This window comes from Protomyctophum parallelum (assembly GCF_964188405.1).
Source record: "Protomyctophum parallelum genome assembly, chromosome: 3".
Taxonomy (NCBI): domain Eukaryota; kingdom Metazoa; phylum Chordata; class Actinopteri; order Myctophiformes; family Myctophidae; genus Protomyctophum; species Protomyctophum parallelum.
The window spans coordinates 52,941,110-52,949,942 of record NC_139698.1 but is presented as its reverse complement, the minus strand read 5'-3'; positions in this window follow the sequence as shown (position 1 = coordinate 52,949,942).

Below are 8,833 nucleotides of genomic sequence, written 5' to 3'. Positions count from 1 at the left end.
TCTGTCTGTCTGTCTGTCTGTCTGTCTGTCTGTCTGTCTGTCTGTCTGTCTGTCTGTCTGTCTGTCTGTCTGTCTGTCTGTCTGTCTGTCTGTCCTTGCTCGTTGTCTCTTCACCAATCTGTCTCAACTTACTGCCCTCTCTGCCTTGTTGCGTCTCTATCTCACAGCCGCCTCTCCCTGTGTCTCTCTCACAGAGCAGAGCAGGGGTGACCCTGGACAAAGTGTCCTTCATTGCCAGAATGTGGACAACACAATGCTGTCTCGTTCTTAAGGTGGTAAATATAGACCAATGACACCTCCCTTGTATACCCATAACCTCCAACCACACATGCACGCACGCACGCACACACACACAAACACACACGCACACACACACACACACACACACACACACACACACACACACACACACACACACACACACACACACACACACACACACACACACACACACATGTGAACACAAGCACACTCGTGCACGCACGCACGCACGCACGCACGCACGCACGCACGCACGCACGCACACACACACACACACACACACACACACACACACACACACACACACACACACACACACACACACACACACACACACACACACACACACACACAAATGATCAAGGCCAGCCAGCTAGATTGACTATTAGAGGCAGCTATACAGAAGTGCCACTAAAGGACGGGACAATAGGCTGAAACCATGTGACCTGCAGCAGCTGAAAGGAACATCTGGAAGCACCACAAGGGAACCACTGGTCATGGTACTGTAGCGCTGCGAAATAATCTGCCGTCACAGAAAGGAAATACAGATTGTATATGAGCCTCCCTCAACACTGGTCCATTCGGGTTCAAAGGAGACAAAATTACTGCCTGGGACGACATGACAAGCATGAGAAATAGAGATGTGATGGAAGCTGTGGGGGTGGGGGGGTGAGAGGAGGGCTGGCTCAGAGAAAGAAAGAGAGAGGCTAAGTGAGTAAAGGGTTTTTTTTTTGCAGAAGGGGGAACAAGACAAGCAGGAGAGGGAAGAAGATAGAGAGAGTGGGTTCAAAGGTGAGAGAGGAGCCTGGAGGAGCCAAGAAGCAGAAAGGAAACAGAAAGAGAAATGAGAGAGACATTGAAGGCGGACAAGATTGTCGGGGAGAGAGACACAAAGGTACAGGGTGGCTGTGCCCGAGAAAAGAAAAACGGCAGAGCGCATATACTGTAGGCGAGCTGTACAAGAAGAACTGTACAAGAAGGCACCACCACAGCCACAAACCGCGGCCGTGCAAAGAGGCCTATCCGTCAGACTGCTGAACAGGGCATGATCACCACCTGTCGTCAGGTTGGTGTTGGACTTTTGCTCCACTTGGATCTGTGGATTGTATAGAGTCAGTTACTCAGTTACCTTATGTGGACAAATAGTCCTTATGTGGACAAATAGTCCACATAAGGTAAATCATGCGGTTCGACACTTAGCTTTGTTTGCACCTTAATCCCATGTACAGTGCGTTTTTTCTTGGTACCAACTAACATCCATAGCATAGCATGTAGTGTACGGTATTCACTATACACACTATACAGGTATCTCTGCTGCTATATGCTCACACACCTTTATGTCTCATCTCTCAGGTACTTTATTGATCTCTCAACCCCCCCCCCCCCCCTTCTCCCCTTTCTCTTATGGAAATAACAAAAACGATGGAGCTTGCACGCAAAAAAACAAATTTCACCCACTGTTTTACACCTGTAAACGTTGTGATGTGACAATAAAGTTGATTCTATATAGGGTTGATGAAACGGAGAGAGAGAGAGATGGAGACAGAGGGAAATCAGAAAAGGGTAAAGAAGGCAAGGGAATTAAAGAGGAAGACGGCAAGGAAATGGAACGAGAGGCGGTCGATGGGTCGAGGAGTCAAGGACACAGTGACTGGCTTTGCCGTATATGAGAAACCCATAACGGACTGAATCAAAGCCTTTATTCTCAGCCTGGCCTTGAACACCAAACCAACGAACGCCACCACCAATAACAGGGAGAAGGATGACCACGGCAGCATCTGAGACTCACACACCCGTCTGCATACAGTCTTCTCTACTTCCATCCTTAATTCCGTCGTCACCATGTGGTTCTTTCCTCTTCTCTTTCTTTGCCCCCATGTCATTTGATGTGCCTCTTTTGCATTCCCCCCCACCTCACCTCACGTCTCTCTTTCCACCTCGTTCTCCTCCTCCATATCCTTTTGCAGTGATCTTTGATTATAGTCCCTGCATGGAACTTGTGCACTGTTTTCTGTCTCATTAAACAGGGAGCTCAGTCAGCTTGACTTCATTAAGGTTGTGGTTATCACATCATGTGTGCGTGCGTGCGTGCGTGCGTGCGTGCGTGTATGCGTGTATGCGTGCGTGCGTGCTTGTATGCATGCCTGTTTGTATTCAGCGAATGCCTCTATGATTTTGTCAAGCTTTCTCTCCTGGCAAATGAAACCTTGATTCTTCTGCAGAAGAACCATGATGAAAAGAATATCAATATCTCTCTCTCACCATGTTGGGTGTGTATGTGTACTGTACGTGTATGGGAATATTTGAATTTTATTTTATTCGTGTGTGTGTGTGTGTGTGTGTGTGTGTGTGTGTGTGTGTGTGTGTGTGTGTGTGTGTGTGTGTGTGTGTGTGTGTGTGTGTGTGTGTGTGTGTGTGTGTGCGTGCATGTGCGTGTGCCTGCCATCAGTGTAGCGCTGACTGATGTGGCCTAACAGCACACAGGGGTGGGGGAGCATGCCATGCAAGGCCATGGCATTGTATGGAAGGGGGCATTGTATCGAGGCGGTGGGGGTTATTTATCCCATTCTGACCTGAGATCAGATTCATACGAGGTTTCCGCCGGACACACACTGGTCTGATGAACCCATTCTGACCTGAGATCGGATTCTAAAAATGTCAGTCGCTCTTCGATTTTTCAAAAATAGCAGACCTACAAGCTCGTATCGCGCCACTCGGTGGCGCGATATGAGCTTGTAGATCTGCTATTTTTCAATAGCTAAAGCATAACATGATGCCAACACCAAAATGGGTGCCCGGTCAGAATGGGTTATAAGTCTTTAGTTGCCACACCTGCCTCTGGAATATCAGCACACAATACAAGCGGGCCTCTGTACTGTATATCAGCAATGACAGTCTAACCAAGAATAACTGCTTGCACAGAGGCAGCTGAGGGCCATCTTTATTAGTTCCTGTACAACACGATCGGCTCCCCTTACAGTCATCAGGAGCCATCAGGCTCCCCTCAGCCTCACCAGGGAGCGTTAATGCTGCTGCCAGATGAAAACATTGTAACTGAAATTAATGAGTTTGCTTCTTCAACTGAAGAATTACACGGCCCACTGCATGGTTGAGCAGGTGTTATGACAATCAGGGTTATGAAGTGTGATACCAGTGGTCACTCAGCCTCCAAAATGGCTACCACACTCCACCCTGATGGCAACAACCACTGTAGCAAACTCTATATTCAACCCTATGCCTGCATAATACAGTTTCGGATTATACCAAAGTCTGTGGGACAAGCCATCATCTCCTGTACAGCGTGTACAGGTGTACACAGGTGGATATAAAGGTGCAATAACAACATCTAGATCTCAGCTTTTAAGACATGATTAATACTGTGGTAGATTAGCTCAAGCAGTAATGACTGCTTTTAATGCGTTTAATCAGTGCTGACGAAGGGAACACGCACGCACGCACGCACGCACGCACGCACGCACGCACGCACGCACGCACGCACGCAAGCGCACAAGGAACTAAAAGGAACAAATGTAAGCGCCACAAGAGAACCACTGGTCATGGTACTGTATAGCGCTGCTAAATAATCTGCTGTCACAAAGGAAATACAGATAGTATATTATGAGCCTCCCTTAACACTGCCCCATTCAAAGGAGGGTTCAAAGGAGACACAATTACTGCCTGGAACGACATGGCAAGCACGAGAAAGATAGATGTGAAGGACTGTGTGGGTGGAGGGGTCTGGCTCAGTGAAACACGCACGCACGCACGCACGCACGCACGCACGCACGCACGCACGCACACACACACACACACACACACACACACACACACACACACACTACAGACTTGACAACTCATCCTTTCGGTGCAAGGTACTTTAAGCCTCTGTCTCACATTCTCATCCTCCCCAAAGATATCTCAAGCCACAGTGAAGCCTCCCTGATCAACACTGTTATCTGCTCCTTTCACCTAGCAAAAACTATCATTATAAACTATTATGACCCATATGTGCCACTGTGGGAACACAACGATCGGATTGGAAATTGCCAATAGAACTCGCAGGAACATGCAATATCCTTTGCCTCTCAAGAAGAGTGTGCTGTTATTGTTAATAGTGTTTTGTCCATTTCCACATAACTGCCCATTCACAACACCCAGTTCTCTCGAAATGAAAGTTAATCTGTTCATACATGAAGTAGAATATGGCATTTTGTTGAGTGCCAGACTGCATCTGTAACATGCATGTTTATTTTATATTAATGCCGTTACATTATAGAAAATAACAGCTGGTGCCTAGATCACCCTCTTCTACGTTGTCTTCACCACTATTGAAATGCCTGTCCCGATGACCCTTTGAATATATATTAGGGATGTCAAAATGTGTGAGTTAAGCTGTGATTAATCTGATGAAAAATGTTAATCGTTTGACAGCCCTGTACAGTGTATGTGTGTGTGTGTGTGTGTGTGTGTGTGTGTGTGTGTGTGTGTATATCGCCGTCTGAGGACGACCTACTGTAGAGAGATATCCCTCTGCTCATGAGAATAGACCACACCCAGCTTTGGAAGTCCCTTTATGGGCACATTTTAACCCATTCTGACCTGAGATCAGATTCATACGAGGTTTCCGCCGGACACACACTGGTCTGATGAACCCATTCTGACCTGAGATCAGATTCTAAAAATGTCAGTCGCTCTTCGATTTTTCAAAAATAGCAGACCTACAAGCTCGTATCGCGCCACTCGGTGGCGCGATATGAGCTTGTAGATCTGCTATTTTTAAATATCTAAAGCATAACATGATGCCACGGACAGAATGGGTTAATTGTCTTATACCACTATCTCACCAGAGTAAATGAGGAACAGCCACAGAGGATCTCTTTGGAGCTATATCAAACTGGGAGATCGGAGTAGAAGTTCATTAGTGGTGAATCCATGTATATATTTCAAAGCAACCGGTTAAATCTGTCCACCTTATCAGAAAAGCTAAGGAGGAAGGGGGGGGGGGGTGGCTGCCATGATAGGCTATATGACAAGACACCCATATTTAATAATTCCCCCACGTTCAGTTTTCTCAGTATCATCAAGCGTGTTCTGATAGATTAGTGTATAATTGCTTCAAATTATTATTTTATTCACTCACTGAACGCACTCTTTCCAGGCTGCAATTTTAGCTTTGAGTGTGTAATAATGTTAAATATCTTTACAAACATTATGTTCCATGCAGACATTGTAACCAATAGCCCTAACCAAACACAGAAACACATTTCTGGATCTTCACAAAGACAAGTCACTTTAGATGTAATGGGTGTTACATTTCTACACCGAAAATGACCACTGTAGCGACAACTAGGCCTACAACTCAGAACACAGACAGGTGTAGGTGTTTGAGGCATCTAATTGAAACAGAGCTGGTAGACTATACATGGGAGACATGACTCTATTGAGCAATTTGAGCAAACAAACAGTACAGAGAGAGACAGAGGAATGGAGCTGGACCCAACGAAGGAAAGTGAAGGATACAGTTTGGACATTATATTCTCCATTTGGGATATTTTTTGTTTCTTTTTGTTCCATTCATCCATCCATCTTTAACCGCTTATCCATAGTCAGGTCGCGGGGGCAGCAGCTCCACCAGAGAGCTCCATCCATGTTTATTTTTGTTGCATTTTGCAAATTGCCTCAGGTTGGCCTATTAGCTACTTGAGTTATTAAAATATACATTTATTTCAGGTAACATTGTAGTTTTTAATCATTGCAAGAGAAAAAAATAATTTCAGGCACATGCTTTATATGTAAAAATAAAGGGAGGCTCTGCACACAAAACTACAAATCTATGTTAAATCTGATTTTATTAAGATGGCAACCTTTCGGTTGGTAAACCAACAATGATTTGTTGCTCGCCTATGCCTGCTGAGGCTGAGAATCTGAAACGCCTTTAGAGTGCTGGTGTGATTGAAATACCAATGGTGCAGAGGACCTGGGTTATCCAAACGCCTGTGCTCCATTCACAGTTCTATCATGCCTGCAACATTGGCCATTGTGTCTTCTGAAGGCATGGGCAGTAGGGAAGGAGAAAAGGGCAAGCATTCTCATGGCAGAGAGCGAAGCGCCTGTCAACAGTGGAGGCCAGGTGAAGTCTGTTTCAAGCTCCTGGACAGCTGTCTGAAGAACGGACAGATACTAGAAGAAGATAAAGCCAGAGGAATAATACAACATGGTATCCTACCTGTCTGCTAGACAGTCTCTAGGTGAATTGGCTTCCTCTTCTCCTCCCAATTGTCTCTCTCCTATACAGTATCTCCCATGGTGTCAGAATGAAGTGTCATGTGTTAGTCGCTGGGCCTTTCTTCCACTCCTGTTTTCTTCTCTTGACCATTGGGTGCTGTTGGTTGGTGAAGTTTGATTCACATTAGGTTTTTGGGAGTCTCTCTCTCTCCCCCTACTTTGACTCCTGTACTCAGAGATAGGAGACATTGACTCTGTATAACCACGTCGCTCAGTGAAGGTAACTGATATTCAACTCAGCTGTTTGCGGGTGCATTGTCAGTTCCACCTTGTTTTGTCTTCCTTCGCGTTGTCCCCCACCCCCTGCTGCCTTTCTCATCTCTTTCAAAAAAGAGTTAGTGTATCAACATTTGCTGGAATTTCATTTTTAACTAAAATCTGAATATTCTAATGAAGGACAGAACAGTCCCAAATCAATATTGACAAGCTGTGTGTGTGTGTGTGTGTGTGTGTGTGTGTGTGTGTGTGTGTGTGTGTGTGTGTGTGCGTGCGTGTGCGTGCGTGTGACTGTGTGCGTGCGTGTGTGTCACTGTGTACGTGCGTGTGTGTGACAGTGTGCGTGCGTGCGCTGGCTGTATGTGTATGAAATTATGCTATAGGATATTGCAATAACTAATCCATACAAGTAAAAATGCAGCCGACATAGGGGGCACAGTAACCCAAGTGGGCGTGACACAAACAACATGTTACTCAATCAGAATCATAATAGACTTTTCTGTGAAGATACACATGGGCGCATAAGAACATTCCAGCGGCAAACACACTTACAGATTGCTTTCCAAACTGTACCATGTTGGTACTGAGACTGTCTCAGAGGTAAATAAAAGTCATGTAAAAGGACATTAATGAGTGCTGGCATCTTCTTCATTTCAACTTATACTTTCGAGCCTTGCACCTTTAAGGATTTAGTTTGAACCTGGAGTGCTGCGGGTTGTCTACTACGGTAGTACTTCTCTCTCAATTGTCAGGACTATGACTGTGATTCTGTCATCTCTCTTCCTTTACATAAGTAGTTCTTAGTTCTTACATCTTACCATGGCATTATGTAGTCTTCTGACAACGGGATGACCAAATGCTGCTTAATGTAAGTACAAGGCAAAAGACAGAAATGTAACTTTTTGTTCAAAATGGGTTGCCAACTAGTTAACCAACATGGTACAGTTTGGAAAGCAATCTATAAGTGTGTTTGCCGCTGGAATGTTCTTATGCGCCCATGTGTATCTTCTTCACAGAATAATCTATTATGATTCTGATTGAGTAACATGTTGTTTGTGTCACGCCTCGCTCCTCTGCCTTTGAATTTGAGCGTTGACTTAGGTCCAGACCACTGGAGCTAATATTTGGCTTGGCCTTAATGGTTATGTGGTTGATTTATGTTCTGTATTTGCTTAAGTCAAGAAAGGAAGTTGTTTGGAAATCTGAAAAACCACCTTCACAGAGACACTGGCTGAATGAGCTTTCATCATACTGTACCCCTGAAAAGATACTGTACAATGTAAGAAGAAGGCCTGCTACTTTTGAAAAGATATGGGGCAGGTTCTTTGAGGTTCTACCTTCAATATCTCCTCTGGGTTGATTTAGTTTTAGTTTGATTTATATTGTTATTTTCTTGTATTTATCCGAGTTGTTGCTGTCAAGAGGTGTTGTGTACAATACAGAGTAATGAGAGCTGTGTAGTTTTCCTTTCTGGGGTTGGGGTGGGGTTGTTTTACTGTTTTTTGTCTTTTCCTTTTTGAGTTTGTCTTGTCTTGTTTAAAAAAAAGAAAGAAATCATGATTCTGTAATTCATTGTTGTAAATGATATCTGCATTATCAATAAATAAATCTTTTTTAAAAAAAGAAAAAAGTTGTAGTACTTGTTTACTAATACTGCAGTCCTTCTGACTTATTCTGTTATTCTCTGTATGTTCAGTATTTTGCCTTGTCTTCCTGTTCTGTTTGGTTTTCTGTTACTCTGTTAGTTTTGTGTATCTTATTTTGTAGTATGGTCCCTAGTGTTTCCTGTCTGCCTACTGTTCCCTACCTTGTGATGTGTCAGTGTTTTCACCTGTGTCCTCTTAGTCCTGTTAGCCTATCCTGTGATTGATTGTATTTTGAGTTCACCTGTGTCTAGTTAGTCTTTGTCTATTTATATACCCCAGTTTGTTCAGTTCCTTGTCAGATCGTCACTTTATGTCAGCGTGTATACTGTGTCCTCATTTTGCCTGCCCCACTTTATGGGAAGTTTTAAGTTATAGTTTAATAAACATCCTGAACTGTGAATCTTGCCTTTTACAGTCAATTCTCA